Genomic DNA, 20,814 nt, shown 5'->3' on the forward strand with positions numbered 1-20,814 from the left:
TTTCCTGCCCATGTCATTGGTGCCAATATACACCAAGACATCTGCCTGCTCACCCACCCCCTACAGAATGCCATGGACCCGATCTGAGACATCCCTGACCCTGTCACCTGGGAGGCAACATGCATCCAGAATCTCCTCTCTATTCCTCTGACTATGGAATCCTTTATACCCACTGTAGACCTCTTCACTTCTGTTCTGTTCTGAGCCAGAGACCCAGAGGCTGTGCTTCCAGCTGGTAGGTCATCCCTCTCGCTCGGTGTATACTCTAAGTGGTATACATATTATTGAGGGGCACGTCCACAGGGCTAGTCTGCACTGGCTGCTCATTTTTCTTCCTTCTACCGACAGTCACCAAGTTACTCCTCCTCCTGCAACCTAGCGGTGACTAACTCCTTGTATCTCCGAACTGAAACTTAAACTATACCGGTACTCAAGAGGAGTGTGGTTAAATTCTTCAATGACTATCGCCCTGTGGCACTTACATCCACAGTGGAAGTGTTTTGAGGGGCTGGTGTTGAAGCATATCAGCTCCTGTATGAACAGTGACCTGGATCCACTCCAATTTGTCTACTGAAACAATAGATCTACAGCACATCTTCTACGGCTTCAGTGATCAACGTTGATTCTGAATTGTAAAGCACTTGAGCCTGATCGCCCCGCAGTACAATTACCCTGATGAGGTGAATTCAGCTTTTGTGTGTTACACATTACCATTTCCATGATGCCTGTGTGTCACCAATAAAACAGTTTTAGCTGCTCTTTTCAGCCTCAATATCCCGTCTGTTACAGGAAAGTGCGATACTGTGCCATGTTCAAATGTATTTGTTCTTCGCTATTATTTTGCATAGATTCCAGGATTTTATGTTCCCTTAAGATTAACCCACCCTTGTCGTCACGACAATGTTTAGTTCACGGTCTTGTCTGCGCCATCCAGTTGTGGGAAACAGGGGAATGAACAAATAGATCCAGATCTCATTCTTGATAACACCCGAGATGGGGGTGAGTGGGTTGTCTAATTCGGAAATAAACTCAGTGGTAATTTTTTGAAGTGCACCTGTACACCAGCTCGTTAATGCTGATCAACAAATCACATGGCACCAGCTCAGTCACTTTAATAAAAACATGCAGAGATGGTCAAGAGGTCCAGGTGTTGTTCAGAACAAACATCAGATTGGGGAAGAATGTGATCTCAGTGACTTTGACAGTGGAATGATTGTTGATTCCAGACGGAGTAGTGTGAATATTTCTGGGATTGTCACGCAAAACTGTCTCAATTTACAGAGAATGGTGTGAAATATGAGAAAGACCGGAGGAGAATGGTCAGACTGATTCAAGCTGCCGGGAAGGCGACAGGAAGTCTAATAAGCACAGGTTGCAACAGGGAAAGCGGCCAGTGAGTGAGTGGGCCAGTGAAGGTGTGGGGCTTTGAGGCTTTGACTCGAGAGTCTTTGACGAGAAGAGGCGGAGGGCGAGCTTGTTCCCAGTTAGTCTTTACAATGCCTCCTGAGACGGTGATGTGCATCTCCTGTGAGATGTGGCAGTCTTGGGGGAACTCCCACCCACCTCCCGCAGAGTCACATCTACTAGAAGTGCACATGGCTGGGCGATCGGAAGACCGTGTGAAGAATCTAAAGCAGCAGCTGGATGACCATCGACTCATAAGGGAGAATGAGGCCGTCATAGATGAGAGCATACAGGGATGTAGTCACACCTAGGCTGCCAGAAGCAGGTCGTTGGGTGATGTCAGAGGGGGAAAAAGTGAAGGTGAGTGGACAGGTAGTGCAGAGCACCCCTGTAGCCATTCCCCTGAATAATAAGTTTACCGTCCTGGATACTGTTGGCGGGGATGACCGAGCAGGTGTAAGCCACGGTGGCAGGGCCCCTGGGACTGAGTCTGACCCTGTGGTGCAGAACGGTGGGACAGAGAAGAGGAGAGCTGTCGTCAGGGGAGCAGACAGGAGATTTTGTAGACGTGAGAAGGACACCCGCATGGTTTCTTGCCTCCCGGGTGCCAGGGTCTGGGATGTCTCTGACCAGGTGCTTGACATCCTGGTACGAGAGGGAAAACAACCAGAAGTCGTGATACATGTTGGTACCAACGACATAGGCAGGAAGAGGGCTGAGGTCCTGAAGTGTGAATTTTGGGAACTAGGCAGAAGGCTGAAGAACAGGACCTCAAGGGTGGCGTTCTCAGGATTGTTGCCAGTGCTACGTGATAGTGATGGTAAGAATTGGAGGAGATGGCAGTTGAATGCGTGGCTGAGGAGTTGGTGCAGGGTGCAGGGTTTTAGATTTTTGGATCATTGGGATCTCTTCTGGGGAAGGTGGGACCTGTACAGATTGGATGGGTTGCACCTGAACTCGAGGAGTAGCAACATCCTTGCAGGTAGGTTTGCTAGCATGGTTCGGAAGTGTTTAAAATAGTTTGCAAAGGGGATGAGACCCGGAGGGATTGAACAGTGAAAGAAGTGCATGGAGTAAAGCCAGATCTAACATATAGAGAGGCTTTGAGGAAAGAGAAGCAGAATAAAGGGTGAAAAGGTAAGAAGTTAGAAGAGCTAAAGTGTGTGTACTTCAATGCAAGGAGCATCAGGAACAAAGGTGGTGAACTGAGAGCTTGGATACGTACATGGAATTATGATGTCGTGTTCATTCCAGAGAATTGGCTGGCACCAGGGCAGGAATGGATTCTCAATATTCCTGGAGTTCAGTGCTTTAAAATGGATGGGGGGGGGAGGGAGGAGGGGTGGCATTACTGGTTAGGGATACTATTACAGGTATAGAAAGGGTGGGTATTCAAGCAGGATCCTCATTTGAGTCAGTATGGGTGGAAATCTGGAACAGGAAGGGAGCAGTTACTCTATTGGTGGCATTCTAAATGCCCCCTGGTAGCAGCAGAGATACTGAGTTGCAGATTGGGAGGCAGAGTTTGGAAAGGCACAAAAATATCAGGGTTGTTATCATGGGTGACTTTAACTTCCCTAATATTGGTTGGCACCTGATTAGTTCCAAAGGTTTAGATGGGGCAGAGTTTGTTAAGTGTGTCCAGGATGGATTCCTGTCACAGTATTTTGACGGTCCAACTAGAAGAAATGTCATACTAGATCTAGTATTAGGCAACGAACTGGGTCAGGTCACAGATCTCTCAGCAGGTGAGCATCTGGGGGACAGTGATCACCGCTCGCTGGCCTTCAGCATTATCATAGAAAAGGATAGAATCAGAGAGGACAGGAAAATTTTTAATTGGGGAAGGGCAAATTTTGAGGCTTTAAGTCCAGAACATGCGGGTGTGAATAGGGATGATGTTTTTGCAGGTAAATGTACTATGGACATGTGGTCGATGTTTAAGGATCTCTTGCAGGATGTTAGGGATAAATTTGTCCCGGTGAGAAAGATAAAGAATTGTAGGGTAAAGGAAGAATGGGTGACAAGTGAGGTGGAAAATCTAGTCAGGTGGAAGAAAGCATCATACAGCAGGTTTAGGAAGCAAGGATCAGATGGGTCTATTGAGGAATATAAGGTAGCAAGAAAGAAGCTTAAGAAGGGGCTGAGAAGAGCAAGAAGGGGGCATGAAAAGTCCTTGGCGAGTAGGGTAAGGGAAAACACCAAGGCATTCTTCAATTAAGTGAAGAACAAAAGGATGACAGGAGTGAAGGTAGGACCGATTAGAGATGAAGGTGGGAAGATGTGCCTGGAGGCTGTGGAAGTTAGTAAGGTCCTCAATGAATACTTCTCTTTGGTATTCACCAATGAGGGGGACCTTGATGACGGTGAGGACAATATGAGTGAGGTTGATGTTCTGGCGCATGTTGATATTAAGGGAGAGGAGGTGTTGCATCTGTTAAAATACATTAGGATGGATAAGTCCCTGGGGCCTGATGGAATATTCCCCTGACTGCTCCATGAGGTGAGGGAAGAGAGTGCTGAGCCTCTGGCTAGGATCTTTATGTACTCGTTGTCCACGGGAATGGTACCGGAGGATTGGAGGGAGGCGAATGTTGTCCCCTTTTTGAAAATGGTTAGTATGGATAGTCCGGGTAATTATAGACCAGTGGGCCTTACGTCTGTGGTGGGAAAACTGTTGGAAAAGATTCTTAGAGATAGGATCTAAGGGCATGTAAAGTATCATGGTCTGATCAGGGGCAGTCAGCATGGCTTTGTGAAGGGCAGATCGTGTCTAACAAACCTGATAGAGTTCTTTGAGGAGGTGACCAAGCATATAGATGAGGGTAGTGCAGTGGATGTGATCTACATGGATTTTAGTAAGGCATTTGACAAGGTTCCACACGGTAGGCTTATTCAGAAGGTCAGAAGGCATGAGATCCAGGGACGTTTGGCCAGGTGAATTCAGAATTTGCTTGCCTGCAGAAGGCAGAGGGTCGTGCTGGAGGGAGTTCATTCAGATTGGAAGGTTGTGACTAGTGGTGTCCCACAAGGATCTGTTCTAGGACCTCTACTTTTCTTGATTTTTATTAACGACCTGGGTGTGGGGGTAGAAGGGTGGCTTGACAAGCCTGCAGACGACACAAAGGTTGGTGGTGTTGTAGATAGTGTAGAGGATTGTCGAAGATTGCAGAGAGACATTGATCGAATGCAGAAGTGGGCTGAGAAGTGGCAGATGGAGTTCAGCCCGGAGAAGTGTGAGGTGGTACACTTTGGAAGGACCAACTCCAAGGCAGAGTACAAAGTAAATGGCAGGATACTTGGTAGTGTGGGGGAGCAGAGGGATCTGGGGGTACATGTCCCCAGATCCCTTAAAGTTGCCTCACAGGTAGATCGGGTAGTTAAGAAAGCTTACATAAATTACATAAATAGCTTTCATAAATCAAGTGATAGAATTTAAGAGTCGCGATGTAATGATGCAGCTCTATAAAACTATGGTTTGGCCACACTTGGAGTACTGTGTCCATTTCTGTTCGCCTCACTATAGGAAGGATTTGGAAGCATTCGAAAGGGTACAGAGGAGATTTACCAGGATGCTGCCTGGTTTAGAGAGTATGGATTATGATCAGAGATTAAGGGAGCTAGGGCTTTACTCTTTGGAGAGAAGGAGGATGAGAGGAGACATGATAGAGGTGTACAAGATATTAAGAGGAATAGATAGAGTGGATAGCCAGTGCCTCTTCCCCAGGGCACCACTGCTCAGTACGAGGACTTGGCTTTAAGGTAAGGGGTGGGAAGTTCAAGGGGGATATTAAAAGAAGATTTTTTTACTCAGAGAGTGGTTGGTACGTGGAATGCAGTGGTGGGGCAGATACACTAGTGAAGTTTAAGAGACTAATAGACATGTATATGGAGGAATTTAAGTTGGGGGTTTATATGGGAGGCAGGCTTTGAGGGTCAGCACAAGATTGTGGGCCGAAAGGCATGTAATGTGTTGTATAATTCTAAGTTCTATAAGTAGTGTACAGAAGGACAAGTCAGTGAGATGTTACAGATGAGAAGCAGGATTAAGGCGCTGAGATCACAGACAGAACTGGATCGGTCACAGTAAATTCAACATGTGAATTATATTAAATCACCCATCAGCATCCTCCGGCTGATAAAACACATCCAGTGAATTTAACGTTAAAGGGATTTTCATCACACAGTAAAGAGTATCTTAGAACCATAGAACATTACTGCGCAGAAACAGGCCTTTTGGCCCTACTTGGCTGTGCTGAACCATTTCTCTGCCTAGTCCCACTGACCAGCACCTGGGCCATACCCCTCCAAACCCCTCTCATCCACATACTTGTTAAATGTCAAAAGTGATCCCGCATTCACCACTTCATCTGGCAGCTCATTTCACACTCCCACCACTCTCTGCGTGAAGAAGCCCCCCCCCCATGTTCCCTTTAAACTTTCCCGCCTTCACCCCTAAACCATGTCCTCTGTTTTTTTTTTCTCCCCTGGCCTCAGTGGAAAAAGCTTGCTTGCATTCACTCTACCTATACCCATCATAATTTTATACACCTCTATCAAATCAGCCCTCATTCTCCTACGCTCCAGGGAATAAAGTCCTAACCTCTTCAACCTTTCTCTGTAACTCAGTTTCTCAAGTCCCAGCAATATCCTTGTAAACCTTCTCGGCACTCTTTCAACCTTATTAATATGCTTCCTGTAATTCAGTGACCAAAACTGCACACAATACTCAAATTCGGTCTCATCAATGTCTTATACAATCTCACCATTACATTCCAATTCTCTCATCTCAGATATTTGTAAAGTAAGATAGCAAGGAAACACAACAACGGGAGTAACGTAAATAGACCCATTAGAGACCCAGAGCGGTGGCAGAGAGAGGGGGGGGGGAGGGAGAGAGAGAGAGAGAGAGAGTGTGTGGAGAGAGAGGGGGAGAGAGGGGAATTGGGGGCAGAGGGGGAGAGGAAGAGGCGGGGGGGGGGAGAGAGAGAGAGAGAAAGAGAGAGAGAGATATGCTTTCAGTTCCTCCCAGAACAGGAACTATTTTGTCGACGTCCCTGTCAAGACGCCGCAGGATACGATTTCTCATCAAATATCCCAATGATTTTACCAAACTACTACGGATAAGTCAAGTACATTGTTATTTTAAAACAAAACTGCAATGTATACACCACCCTGTAAACTTAGGTCATGTTGAATTCTTCTCAATCACTGAAAAAAGCCAAGATCACAGAACGTTCCTCACAGGACAACTCATATGGTGCAGATGTCTCGCTGGTAAACCTTCTTTTGATCTCCCACATACCCACACACTTCTGACAGAAGGGAATCAACACTGCTGACGGTGATCCACAACAGGTCTCTACAACCGATTATATAATGGAACCATCACATCTTTACACCCCTCCCCGCCGTCCCCTCCCCCGCTATAAACTGCAGTGTGAGTAGTTCTCATAATTTCACCCTCTCCCAGCAGCTACCTACCGAAATGTCGTAAAGGGCAGACAGATAGTGTCGACTCCGCCTGCGATGGAATAAGCAAAGCGAATCCTCAGTTCCCCCGGTCAGGGATCAGTAAATCCCAGAGTGTGGGCGGATCGGCTTCCTGTTACTGCAAGCGGTAGCCCGGGGACAGTTCCGAGATGCGGGAAGCTCGCAACTCCCGAGCCTTTGCTGATGATTCGGAGCTGGGTTGAAAGTGCGGCGATTCCTATAACACCTCCAACTGCCCTGGTTTCTCCCGGTGCATTCAAGTCGATGCATTCAATTAGATGAAGGGAATTAGTAATTCATTTAAAAGCGATTCGCTACAGTTCAAATGTCGATCAACACAATATGTTATCAATCTCATTCAATTGTTCATAAAAGTGGGTGACTGCATTTATGATGTTTATATATCAGTAAAAAGAGCTTCTTACCTTGTACCGCGGCTGCAGGTTCTGTTACCACCCTGTCCCAGTAGCTGTGTTACGGGTTCTGTAAGTAATGAACACACCCTGGTTAATGTTTAGTCAGCTCCTGGTGATAATTATTAACTAAATGCACAGCTTTATCAACAGGTCTCTCCGTATCCTCCTCCTTAGCACAGGGTACGTTCTGTTTCCAACAAACATCACCATGAAGATGAAATGCTACATTTTGGTAGGACTAATCAAAATAGGACGGACATGGCAAATGGTAGGGCACTGAGGAATGTAGTAGAACAGAGTAATCTAGGAATAATGGTGCATAGTTCCCTGAAGATGGAATCTCATGTGGATAGGGTGCTGAAGAAAGCTTTTGGTATGCTGGCCTTTATAAATCAGAGCATTGATGGACGTCCAGTCCCTATATAACTCCATCCCCCACCGAGATGGCCTCGAAGCTCTTCGCTTTTTTTTTGGATTCCAGACCTAACGAATTCCCCTCTACCTCCACTCTCCTCCGTCTAGCGGAATTAGTTCTTACTCTCAATCATTTCTCCATTGGCTCCTCCCACTTCCTCCAAACAAAGGGTGTAGCCATGGGCACCCGTATGGGTCCCAGTTATGCCTGCCTTTTTATTGGCTTTGTGGAACAGTCCATGTTCCAAGTCTATACGGGTATCCATCCCCCTCTTTTCCTTCGCTACATCGACGACTGCATTGGCTCTGCCTCCTGCACGCATGCTGAGCTCGTTGACTTCATTAACTTTGCCTCCAACTTTCACCCTGCCCTCAAATTTACCTGGTCTATTTCCGACACCTCCCTCCCCTTTCTTGATCTTTCTGTCTCCATCTCTGGAGACGGCCTATCTACTGATAGCTACTATAAACCTACAGACTCTCACAGCTACCTGGACTATTCCTCTTCCCACCCTCTCTGTTGCAAAAAGGCTATCCCCTTCTCACAATTCCTCCGTTTCCGCCGCATCTGCTCTCAGGATGAGGCTTTTCATTCCAGGCCGAAGGAGATGTCTTCCTTTTTTAAACAAAGCGGCTTCCCTTCGTCCACCATCAACTCTGCTCTCAAACGCATCTCTCCCATTTCCCGCACATCTGCCCTCACCCCATCCACCCGCCACCCGACTCGGGATAGGGTTCTCCTTGTCCTTACCTACCACCCCACCAGCCTCCAGGTCCAAAGTATAATTCTCCGTAACTTCTGCCACCTCCAACGGGATCCCACTACCAAACAAATATTTCCCTCCCCCCCCCCCTTCTGCTTTTCGCAGAGATCGTTCCCTACGCGACTCCCTTGTCCACTCGTCCTGTCTCCCTCATCCCTTCTCACCAATCTCCCTCCTGGCACTTATCCCTCACCACCATTCAGGGCCCCGGGCAGTCCTTCCAGGTGAGGCGACACTTCACCTGTGAGTCGGCTGGTGTGGTATACTGCGTCCGGTGCTCCCGGTGTGGCCTTTTATATATTGCTGAGACCCGACGCAGACTGGGAGACCGTTTTGCTGAACACCTACGCTGGGTCTGTCAGAAAAAGCAGGATCTCCCAGTGGCCACACATTTTAATTCCACGTCCCATTCCTATTCTGATCCATGGCCTCCCCTATTGTCAAAATGAGTCCAAACTCAGTTTGGAGGAACAACACCTTATATACCGGCTGGGAAGCCTCCAACCTGATGGCATGAACATTGACTTCTCTAACTTCCGTTAATGCCCCTCCTCCCATTTTTACCCCATCCCTGATATAGTTAGTTGTTTGCCTGTTCTCCATCTCTGGTGCTCCCTCCTTCCTTTCTTTCTCCTGAGCCCTCCCGTCCCATGATCCTTTCCCTTCTGCAGCTTTGTATCACTTTCGCCAATCACCTTTCCAGCTCTTAGCTTCATCCCACCCTCTCCGGTCTTCTCCTATCATTTCGTATTTCCCCCTCCCCCCACTACTTTCAAATCTCTTACTATCTTTCCTTTCGGTTAGTCCTGACGAAGGGTCTCGGCCCGAAACGTCGACAGTGCTTCTCCCTATAGATGCTGCCTGGCCTGCTGTGTTGCACCAGCATTTTGTGTGTGTGTTGTTGATTGAGTATAGGAGTTGGGATGTAATGGTAAAATTGTACAAGGCATTGGTGAGGCCAAATCTGGAATATTGTGTACAGTTCTGGTCAACGGATTATTGGAAAGAGGTCAACAAAATAGAGAGAGTACTGAGAAGTTTTACTGGAATGTTACCTGGGTTACAGCAGCTAAGTTACAGAGAAAAGTTGAACAAGTTAGGTCTTTATTCTTTGGAGTGTAGAAGGTTGAGGGGGGACTTGATAGAGGTATTTAAAATTATGAGGGGGATAGATAGAGTTGACGTGGATAGGCTTTTTCCATTGAGTGTAGGGGAGATTCAGACAAGATGACATGAGTTGAGAGTTAGGGGCAAACGTTTAGGGGTAACACGATGGGGAACTTCTTTACTCAGACAGTGGTCGCTGTGTGGAACGAGCTTCCAGTAGAAGTGGTAGAGGCAGGTTCGATATTGTCATTTAAAAAAAAATTGAATAGGTATATGGACAGGAAAGGAATGGACGGTTATGGGCTGTGTGCAGGTCAGTGGGATTAGGTGAGAGTAACCGTTCAGCACGTACTAGAATGGCCGAGATGGCCTGTTGCCGTGCTGTAATTGTTATATGGTTGTAAGTGTTATCTCAGTGACGTTTAGAGTGGAATGTTTGTAGGTTCAAATGGTGCAGTTTGAATATCGCAGGTACGTTCAACAGTCTCAGTTTGTGGAGAATGATGCGGGGAGAAAAATCAGGTAGCGGCAGTTCTAAGAGCAAAACCGCCTTGATAATGAGAGAGATCGGTGCAGAAAGACGGGTTGATTCAATCTGCCAGGAAAACGACAGTAACTCAAATGATCACGCTACCACTGCAATGTGCAGAGAGGCATCAAGGGACGCGAAACGTGTCGAACATTGAACTGGACGGGCTACGGCAGTACAAGACCACGGACATACAATCAGTGGCCGCATTATTCGGTACAGGAGGAGCGCAATACAGTGCACATAGACATTTGTTATCAACAGCCAATGAGATTTAATTCAGCAAGTTTAATTTTAAATATCACTGACTGATACTTGCTGTCTTTGCTACAATAGCACACTCACTCCTGCAGAAAAAAATCAGGCGGATCCGCAAAGCCACACAATTTGACAGACAGTAATGAAATGGTAGAAACACTTGAAATCCTGCCGTCACAAAATAACACATCGTAACGTTGCCCACCCAGTACAGTCTCTGTGTTTACTCTGTGCTGAGCTCCTGATTCTGTTACCAGCGAATCCGAGCACCGGAATTCCGTGGGATCAATCAGTAAGTGAACACAATCAGAGTAATGTTCAGTTGACAACACACACATAAGCCTGCACTCACACTCATCAGCAGGTAACTCCAGACCCTGCTCCACAGCGCAGGAACTAAACCACACAAAAACTCCTTCAAGCCAATGGTTCTGCTGTGCTGTTCGATCCAGGCTTAATTTCGTACCTCAGTAGACGGTGACAAAGATTACATACTGTATCTCACGACAAATCGATCTGCTCCAGGGAGCAACCGCGACCCGCATCCTGGTGCAGATCGGGTGGTGTAATGGCATTAACTTATTGTTTACTTTGGGACCAATTTACTGTCAGACTGTAAACTTCAATGACAGCTGAGGGCAAAAATCGCTGTGGGTTTATAGGAAAGACAGAGCAGCAGGACAGGCCATGTGAACTCTGGTAAAAAGTTATGATTTTGGAATCATCTTTTCTTTTGAACATCGGACATTCCCTTTCGCCAGATTTAACTGTGTCCCGGCAACCTGGAGCAGCACTGATCTCAGAGTCAACAACTTTAAAAAGCAATCTTAAATATTTGTCCACAATGGGGCCATTACAATACCGGGCAAGGCGGCAACTGTGTGGAGATTGCAAACTGGAGATAGCCACGTCTCAAAGAGAAGAGCAAAATTAAAAAAATAATAATTCACCTTAAGATTAGTGCTCACCTACTGGAAATAAATAACCTTAACAATCAGATAAAATTCATGACTAATGGGTAGGAATTTGGGTAGGAATGGGTAGCAATTTCATGACATGACATAGGTAGGAAGAATGAGGAGGTCCTGGAAGGTGAGTTCAGGGAGTTAGGCGCCAAAGTAAAGCACAGGACCTCCACGATAGCAATCTCAGGATTGCTACCAGTGCCACGTGCAATATCCTTGTAAACCTTCTCTGCACTCTTTCAACCTTATTAATATCCTTCCTGTAATTCAGTGACCAAAACTGCACACAATACTCAAATTCGGTCTCATAAATGTCTTATACAATCTCACCATTACATTCCAATTCTCTCATCTCAGATATTTGTAAAGTAAGATAGCAAGGAAACACACCAACGGGAGTAACGTAAAAAGACCAATTAGAGACCCAGAGGGGTGGCAGAGAGAGGGGGGAGAGAGAGAGAGAGAGAGATGCTTTCAGTTCCTCCCAGAACAGGAACTATTTTGTCGACGTCCCTGTCAAGACGCTGCAGGATACTTGATTTCTTATCAAATATCCCAATGATTTTACCAAACTACTACAGATAAGTCAAGTACATTGTTATTTTAAAACAAAACTGCAATGTATACACCACCCTGTAAACTTAGGTCATGTCGAATTCTTCTCAATCACTAAAAAAAAGCCAAGATCACAGAATTTTCCTCATAGGACAACTCACACGGTGCAGATGTCTCGCTGGTAAACCTTCTTTTGATGTCCCACATACCCACACACTTCTGACGGAAGGGAATCAACACTGCTGACGGTGATCCACAACAGGTCTCACCAAACGATTATAAAATGGAACCATCACATCTTTACACACCTTCCCTCCGAACCCCTCCCCCGCTATAAACTGCAGTGTGAGTAATTCTCATAATTTCGCCCTCTCCCAGCAGCTACCTACCGAAATGTCGTAAAGGGCAGACAGATAGTGTCGATCCCGCCTGCGATGGAATAAGCAAAACGAATCCTCAGTTCCCTCGGTCAGGGATCAGTAAATCCCCGAGTGTGGACGGATCGGCCTCCTGCTTCTGCAAGCAGTAGCCCGGGGACAGTTCCGAGATGCGGTAAGCTTGCACCTCCCGAGCCTTTGCTGATGATTCGAAGCTGGGTTGAAAGTGCGGCCTTTCCGATAACACCTTCAACTGCCCCGGTTTCTCCCGGTGCATTCAAGTCGATGCATTCAATTAGATGAAGGGAATTATTAATTCATTTAAAAGCGATTCGCTGCAGTTCTAATATCGATCAACACAATACGTTATCAATCCCATTCATGTTCATAAAACTGGGTGACTGCATTTGTGATGTTTATATTTCAGTATATAGAGCTTCTTACCATGTACCGCGGCTCCAGGTTCTGTTACCACCCTGTCCCAGTAAGGCTGTGTTACGGGTTCTGTAAGTAATGAACACAGCCTGGTTAATGTTCAGTCAGCTCCTGGTGATAATCATTAACTAAACTCACAGCCTTATCAGCGGTTCTCTCTCTATCCTGTTCCTTAGCACAGGGTACGTTCTGTCTCCAAACAAACATCACCATGGAGATGAAATGTGATCTCAGTGCTTTTGCGAGTGGAATGTTTGTCGGTGCCAGAGGGTGAAGTTTTATAGACAATAGACAATAGGTGCAGGAGTAGGCCGTTCGACCCTTCGAGCTAGCACTGCCATTCAATGTGATCATGGCTGAACATCCACAATCAGTACCCCGTTCCTGCATTCTCCCCATATCCCTTGACTCCGAAATCTTTAAGAGCTCTACCTAACTCTTTCTTGAAAGCATCCAGAGAACTGGCCTCCACTGTTTTCTGAGGCAGAGCATTCCATAGATCCACAACTCACTGGGTGAAAAAGTTTTTCCTCAACTCTGTTCTAAATGGCCTACCCCTTATTCTTAAACTGTGGCCTCTGGTTCTGGACTCCCCCAACATCGGGAACATTTTTCCTGCCTCTAGCGTGTCCAATCCCTTAATAATCTTGTATGTTTCAATCAGATTCCCTCTCATCCTTCTAAATTCCAGTGTTCCAGTGAAAACACTGTATTTCAAGCGTGAAGAAAGTTTAACTCTTTCTGGTACAGGGAAGAGCGATAGAACCAATGACGCGATGTAAAATACATTAGCTGCGGTCTGGAAGGTCGACTGTTCTTTTCTCCATAGGCGCTGCCTGGCCTGCAGAGTTCCTCCAGCATTTTGTGTGTGTTACACAAATTTCCAGCATTTACTGAATTTCTCTTGTTTGAGAGAGATCGGTGACGGGTCACTGCCCCGCTGGATGATTCACATCTCACTACCGGGGTGAAAGATGCTTTCTGCTCACACTCTGTGGAAATCACCCAGGAGAGTATTTCTGGTTGATGGCAAAGACCTCGTTTCTCTTAATCCATTTGGACAGTAACTGACTCGTTAACATGGACATGTCAGGACTCCCTTCTCCCACTAAATTCACTCCCGATCCCGACCAAAGCCGAGCACGCTGTAAACGCTGAATAGTTGTGCAGAATCATAGACAACACTTACCTCTGATGTTTAACCAGACGGCGTTCAGTGTGGTCCCGGGAATTCAGTCTGACTACCCGGGTGACCGACAATGGTCCTGCACCGGTGTTCTCACCCTGTACGGAGAGTTGAGTCTGAGCTGCTGCTCCCGAGGCCACTCGGCTGTGATGTGTCCGTCGCTCATTACAGATGGACAGGGCCGGGTGAGCCGGGGTGAAGCGGGACTGCCGCGGTCTGGGTCACACTAACTCTCACCGGCTCAGGACGGGTCTGACAGCGGGAGGAGGCGGGAGTGGGATCACTGTAGCAACCCTAAAGAGGAAAACAAACAGGCTGCGTTAACCTTTCTGTCCGGATTTCCGTGTGGATCTCCCCTTTTTCTTTCATTGCAACCAGTGGGGCGGAGTTTCTCTGTTGAACTCAGCGAGTCCCAGGCTGCGAATTTGATCCAGCCCGGGTTCTGGGAAGGTCTGAACTCCGCTCTCTGTGTAAGAAAGACTGCCTGACATGGATAGAGTTTCAGCTCAAACCTCCCTCACCTGTTCAGGTACAGGGAGGCGCATTTCTGCTGAAATTAAAGCAAACACGTTCGGCTATATATTTCCACTAACTGGAAAAAAAACTGGGGGAGATGTTTGCATTTCCATCCGGACAACTATTGTCACAAGAACCCTCCTCGCCCAAGGTTTCATTCCACACCCCGCCGGAAATACTTGTCGAATTTATTTCTCTTAAAAGTCATTTATTCCAAATGGCCAAATGTTTTACCGAGGGATGGAGTGACTCACTCACTAAAAATTGTCGCATACGTTAAAATGGTCGACAGGGAGGAAAGGACGCACTGATCGAAATGAGCATGGGGGAGGGGGGAGTTGTTTGCCGATTAAAAATAGTTGCCTCACTCCCTTCTATCCCCTGACCCTCACTATCCTCATCCCTCAACCCCATCTACCCTATCTATCCCCTTCATGATTTTGTGAATCTCCATCAAATCTCCCCCAAATCTTCTGCGTTCCAAGGAACAAAGTCGTAACCTATTCAATCTTCCCTTATAACTCAGGTCCTCCAATCGCAGCAACATCCTTGTAAATCTTCGTTTTACTCTGTCAACCTTATTTACATCTTTCCTGTGGGTAGGTGATATAAGCTGCAAACATACTCCAAATTAGGCCTCATAACTGTCTTATAACATGCAGTTTCCTGTACTGAATACTTTAACTTATGAAGGCCAATGTGCCAAAGATTTCTTTACTACCTTATCTAGGTGTGCTGCCACTTTCAATGAATTATGGACCCGTATTCCCGGATGCCTTTGTCCTACCGCACCCTTCAGTGCCGAACCCATCATTGTGTAAGTCCCACCCTGGTTGATCCTACTGAAGCGTAACAGCTCACAAGCCTGCATTAAAATCCATCTGCCATTATCAGACATTTTTACACCTGGCGCAGATCCCGCTGTAAGCTCCGATAGTCTTCCTCGCTGTCAAATACACCCCGAACCTTGGTGTCATCCGCAAATTTGCTGATCCGAATAATCTAATTATCATCGAGATCATTGATATAGATGACAAACAACGACGGATATCAGCACCGATCCCTCTGGAAATCCACAAGTCACGGGTCAGAGAGGCAACCATCTGCTACCACTATCTGCCTTCCTCCTCTATGCTAATGTCTACTCCCATTTACTAACTCAATTTGAATGCCAAGAGAATGAAATTTATTGGTCAACACCCTACGCGGGACATTGCCAAATGCCTTGCTAAGGTCCATGTAGACAATATCTAGAGCCTTGCCTTCATCAACTTTCCTGGTAACATTCCCTGTAACCTCTTCGAAAAACCCAATAGATTGTCCAGAACACACAAAGTCATGTTGGATGCCCCTAATCAGTCCTGTTTATTTAAATACTCCTATATCCGGTCCTTCCAATGTCTTCACATGACTGATGTCAAGTGCACCGGCCTATAATTTCCTGGTTTAATTTTGGAGCCTTTTTTAAACAGTGAATCAAAATTAGCTATCCTCCGATCCTTTGATAGCTCTCCTGTCTTTGAGCATAATTTAAACATAACGGTTACATCTTTGCAATTTCTACATCCACCTACATCGGGGTCCAAGGACTGAACTTCTCAGTCACTGGGGATTTATACACTCGAAGTTGCCCAATTTGCCCAAAACACTTACTCATCCGTAATTTGTATAACATCCATGCTCACTTCTCCTTTGTCTCACTTATATAGATTATTTTCCCGAGTGAACACAGAACCAAAAATCCACTTAAGAACTCCTCTATCTGATTTGGCTCCATGCATATATCGGCATTCTGATAATCCAGACAATCAATTGTGTCCCCTGAAATCCTTTTGTTTTTAAAACATCTGTATGATCCCTCACCTTGTCTGTTAGGACAACCTCATGCCACCCTATAGCCTTCCTGGTTTCTTTCCTCAATGTTATCTTGCATTTTCTCAACTCCAAAAGTACCTCAATTTTCTCCTACCTGCCTACACCTGTTATGCATCTATTTTTTGTTCTAAACACAAAATACACTGCTGATGCTGTGGTCAAATCAAGACGTACAAAAAAGCTGGATGAACTCAGCAGGTCGGGCATCATCCGTTGAAAGGAGCAGTCAACATTTTGGGTCGAGACCCTTCGTCAGGACTAAAGAAGGAGGGGGCAGGGGCCCTATAAAGAAGGTGGGGGAGGGTGGAAACCCAATCAGAGGAAAAATCAAAGGGTGCGGGAGGGGAAGCAGGGAGGGGATAGGCAGGAGAGGTGAAGAAGGGATCTAAGGGGAACGCACTATGGGTAGTAGAAGAAGGCAGAGTCATGATAGGTGACAGGCAGCTAGAAGAGGAGACAGAGTGAAGGTGGGATGGGGAAAGGGATAGAGAGGGAATTACTGGAAGTTGGTGATTTTGATGTTCAAGAATATTTTTCCTCTGATTGGTTTTCCACCCTCCCCCCACCTTCTTTATAGGGCCCCTGCCCCCTCCTTCTTTAGTCCTGACGAAGGGTCTCAACCCGAAACGTTGACTGCTCCTTTCAACAGATGATGCCTGACCTGCTGAGTTCATCCAGCTTTTCTGTACATATTTTTTTCTATACCAGGGCCTCAATACCACGGAGCAGAGCTATCGTTCTCCATACTTCCTTTGAACCTGATGGCATTGTGATCACCGAATGCAAACAGTTTCCCTACACAGACTTCTGTTACGTTTGTCCTGTCTCAGTCCCTAATGGGAGATCAAGTATCACACTTGAGTCTTTTGGATGTACTGATTAATGAAACTTTCCTGAAGACATTTGTCAAATACATGAGTACATCTACAGTATGAGGGTTCCAGTCCGTATGTGGACGGTTAAAATCAAATTATAACAAATTATGTTTTTTTGCAATATTCTCTGATGTCTACTAATTTGTTCCTCTAAATCCCACAGACTCTTGGGCAGTCTATAAGACAGACCCATTAACATGTTCAAACAAATTTTATTTCTCCGATCTACCCATAAAGACTCACTAGATGAATTCTCCCATCTGCCCTTACTGCACACTGCCGTGACATTCTCCCTGAGTGAAACCACCCCTACCCTTTAATCCCCCACGCTCTGTCAACTCTAAAACAACAGAATCCCAGAATACTGAGCTGCCAGTTCTCTGCAAGCCAGTCTCAATAATGGTGACAATACCATAATGCCATGTGTTGATCCATGCCTAAGCTCATCTGCCTTTCCTTCAATACAATACATTGTGGGAATTTTTTTTGTGTTTCTATCGATTTACGGAGAGTGAGGAAGTGGTGGGTGCTGTCGTCACACATATTTACAAGGGATTTCAGCCACCCCAGAACAACAGGAGTTGTATTCTGTGAATGCTTCAGAGATGGGGTCATTTTTGCTGCAGTTGGAAGTTCCCACATCCCTTAAAAGGCTAACAATTATACCAGTGCCCAAGAAGAGCAGTGTGAGTTACATTAATGACTATCGTCCATAGCAATAACAGTTACTGTGATGAAATGCTCTGAGAGGTTTGCGATGGCTAGAATTAGCTCTTCACTCAGCAAGGACCTGGGCCCACTGTAATTTACCTGTATCCACAATAGGTCATAATGCAATCTCATCGGCTCCTCACGCGGCTTTCGATTACCTTGACAATACGAATACTTACATCAGAATGCGGTTTCTCAACCAGAGCTCAGCGTGTAATGCAATTATCCCCACAGTTCTGGTCAAAAGGCTCGAACCGCTGGCCTTTCTACCTCCCTCTGCAACTGGATCCTCAATTTTCTCAACAGAAAACCACAATCTGTGCGGTTTGGATGTAACGCCTGCACATCACCATCGATACTGGTGCACCTCAAGGATATGTGCTTTGCCCACTGCCCTACTCTCTCTGCACCCATGGCTGTGCAGCTTGGCACAGCTCAAATGCCAGTGACAAATTTGCTAATGACACCACTATTGTTGGCAGATTTTCAGATGGTGAGGAGAAGACAAACAGGAGCGAGATATATCACCTGGATGAGTGGTGTTGCAGCAACAAACTTGCACTCAATATCGGTAAGACCAATGGTCTAATTGTGGACTTCTGAACGGGTAGGACAAGGGCACAGACACACAACAATCATCATTGATCGGTCAGCAGTGGAAAGAGTGAGCAACTTCATGTTCCTGTGTGTCAGCATCTCTGAGGATCTATCCAGGGCCCAGCATATCGATGCAGCTGCAAAGAATGCACGTCAGCCATTATATTTCATTAGGAGTTTGATGAGATTTGGGATGTGACCAACGACTAGCGGATTTCTACAGTTGTACCGTAAAAATTGTTCTAACTGTCTGCACATTGCTTCATATGGTAGGGTGGGGGAAGTGATGAAGCTACTGCACAGGATCGAAATACTCTGAGGAAAGTTGTCAATTCAGTCAGCTCCATCACGGGCAGTAGCCTCCGTAGCATCCAGGACATCGTCATGGAGCGATGCCTCAAAACGGCGGCATCAGTCATTAGGGATCTGCTTCACCAAGGAGATGCCCTCTTCTCATTGGTATCACCAGGAAGGTGGTACAGGAGATTGAGGGCACACACTCAATTAGTCAGTAACCGCTTCTTTCCCTCTGCCATCCAATTTCTGAATTGACATGGAACCCATGAACCTACTTCACTGAATTCATTTTTTGCAATATTTATTTAACTTTTAGTAACAGATATTTACTGTAATGCAGTTTTTTCTCTACTATTATATATTGCATTGTACAGCTGCCACAAAGCCAACAACATTCACTATGTATGCCTGTGATATGACACATCCTCCTGATGACTCTTCGGGGATTAATTCCGATTGAGTCCATCGGGCTGAAGATCCACTTCCCGTGTTCTTCTCTGTTCCCCAATAACAAACTGTGCAGCTGGACAGCCAAAGATCACATCCTCATCCCTGGGACAATCACAGCCATCGTGAGCCAGTAATGCCGCTGCTCCACTTGTCAGTGATGGGAAACCATCTTTATCGTTTCACTTTCCAGAGAGCTGGACTCTGGGCATTGCCGATTTGGGGCTGTGTTCACAGGGATATCCGAGGCTTTTTGAAACAGAATCATTCCCACAGCCCTGAGAGGACACTTGCAGTGTGGATGGTCCTGCAGCAGCCCCGGGGTCATCAGCTCCTGGACTCAGACAACGGGCAACAGCACAGCTACACAAAGTGTCTAGCCCCGCCCGCCCCCATTTCCTAACTTTTATGGTTCGTTTCTCCCCAGAGCAGTGAAAGTATGATGTGCAAGAATGTTGTTGGACAGTTATCAGGCTGGAACAACGTGACACTTACTGCTCTGGGAGAGAGAACAGTTAATTTACTGAATTAAAAATATATAGTTCAGTACAATGTAGGAAGACATTTGGCAGAGTCCCACCTGGGAGATTAGTCAAGAAGGTTTGGCATTCAGAATGAGGTGGTAAATTGGTTTGGACATTGGTTTTGCGGGAGAAGCCAGTAAGTGGTGGAAGATGGTTTGACTCTCTGACTGGAGACCAGTGACTCGTGGGGTGCAGTGGGGTCGGTGCAAGGTTCATTGTTGCTTATCATCTCGGTCAATGTTCTGAATGATTTAATTACTGCAATAGTTGTTTTTTGTTCAACAGTAGGTTATTTGCCGTGGTCTGTACATTAACTTAGTTTACAGTAACTCTGTAGTCAGAGCTTTTCTTGTGCACAGACCAGGCAGAAATTGGCCACTCAGCCCATCGAGCCTGCTGCCCCACACTGTGAAATCATGATGTTCGCTCTGCAATGCCGCCTGTCGCTTTCTGTAACTGGTCACCCCACCCCCACTGTTTGTTATGTATCGAGACCTTGAACAGAATCAACGTCTTTTCTTTTAAAGGACGTTGAGGAAATCGGCTCGAAACACCAACAATAAACACAGTCATGAGAAAAACGACATGCATTCATCTGAAGTCACAAGTTTTGGAAACAGAAGCTGTGTTGACAAAACATCTTTTGGCACACTTGCTTTGGAATCGTAACCCCTGATTTGGGAACTGTTTTTAACCTTGACATGAATTGTGGAGAATCTCAACCGTGCAGACAGGATAATGCAAGAACACAAATACCACGACCGACAGAAGGGACAAAATAGAGCGAGTAACTTCTTGCAACACACACAAAATGCCGGATGAGCTCAGCAGGCCAGGCAGCATCTGGGAAAGGAGTCCTGCCGAAGGATTTCGGCCCGAAACGTTGACTGTTCACTCTTTCCCAAGATGCTGCCTGGCCTGCTGAGTTTCTCCAACATTTTGTGTGTGTTGCTCCAGCATCTACAGATGTTCTTTTGTTTGCGAATATCTTCTTGATCACTGATCCAAAACATGGGAAACATGTCAACTGGAAGTAAAGATCAGAAATAAATATCAGAAGCTGAATTGT

General features: G+C 46.1%; 1 protein-coding gene across 4 annotated transcripts in view; it reads right to left on the bottom strand.

Annotated features, from left to right (window-relative positions):
* Positions 1-20,814, bottom strand: part of LOC140722434 (NACHT, LRR and PYD domains-containing protein 3-like) — a 103,100-nt gene that overhangs the window by 72,495 nt on the left and 9,791 nt on the right. For 2 of the 4 annotated variants that reach the window (XM_073037173.1, XM_073037174.1), the window contains exons 2-4: positions 13,907-14,197; positions 12,727-12,786; positions 7,323-7,380 (exon numbers count right to left, since the gene is read on the bottom strand). The gene's annotated coding sequence lies outside the window, so the exon portion shown is untranslated. Of the gene's footprint in view, positions 1-6,888; positions 7,231-7,322; positions 7,381-12,726; positions 12,787-13,906; positions 14,198-20,814 lie in introns of those variants that run through there. The other 2 variants (XM_073037175.1, XM_073037176.1) reach the window with 1 other exon arrangement.

The sequence above is a fragment of the Hemitrygon akajei genome, unplaced genomic scaffold (genome assembly GCF_048418815.1).
Source record: "Hemitrygon akajei unplaced genomic scaffold, sHemAka1.3 Scf000077, whole genome shotgun sequence".
Lineage (NCBI taxonomy): Eukaryota > Metazoa > Chordata > Chondrichthyes > Myliobatiformes > Dasyatidae > Hemitrygon > Hemitrygon akajei.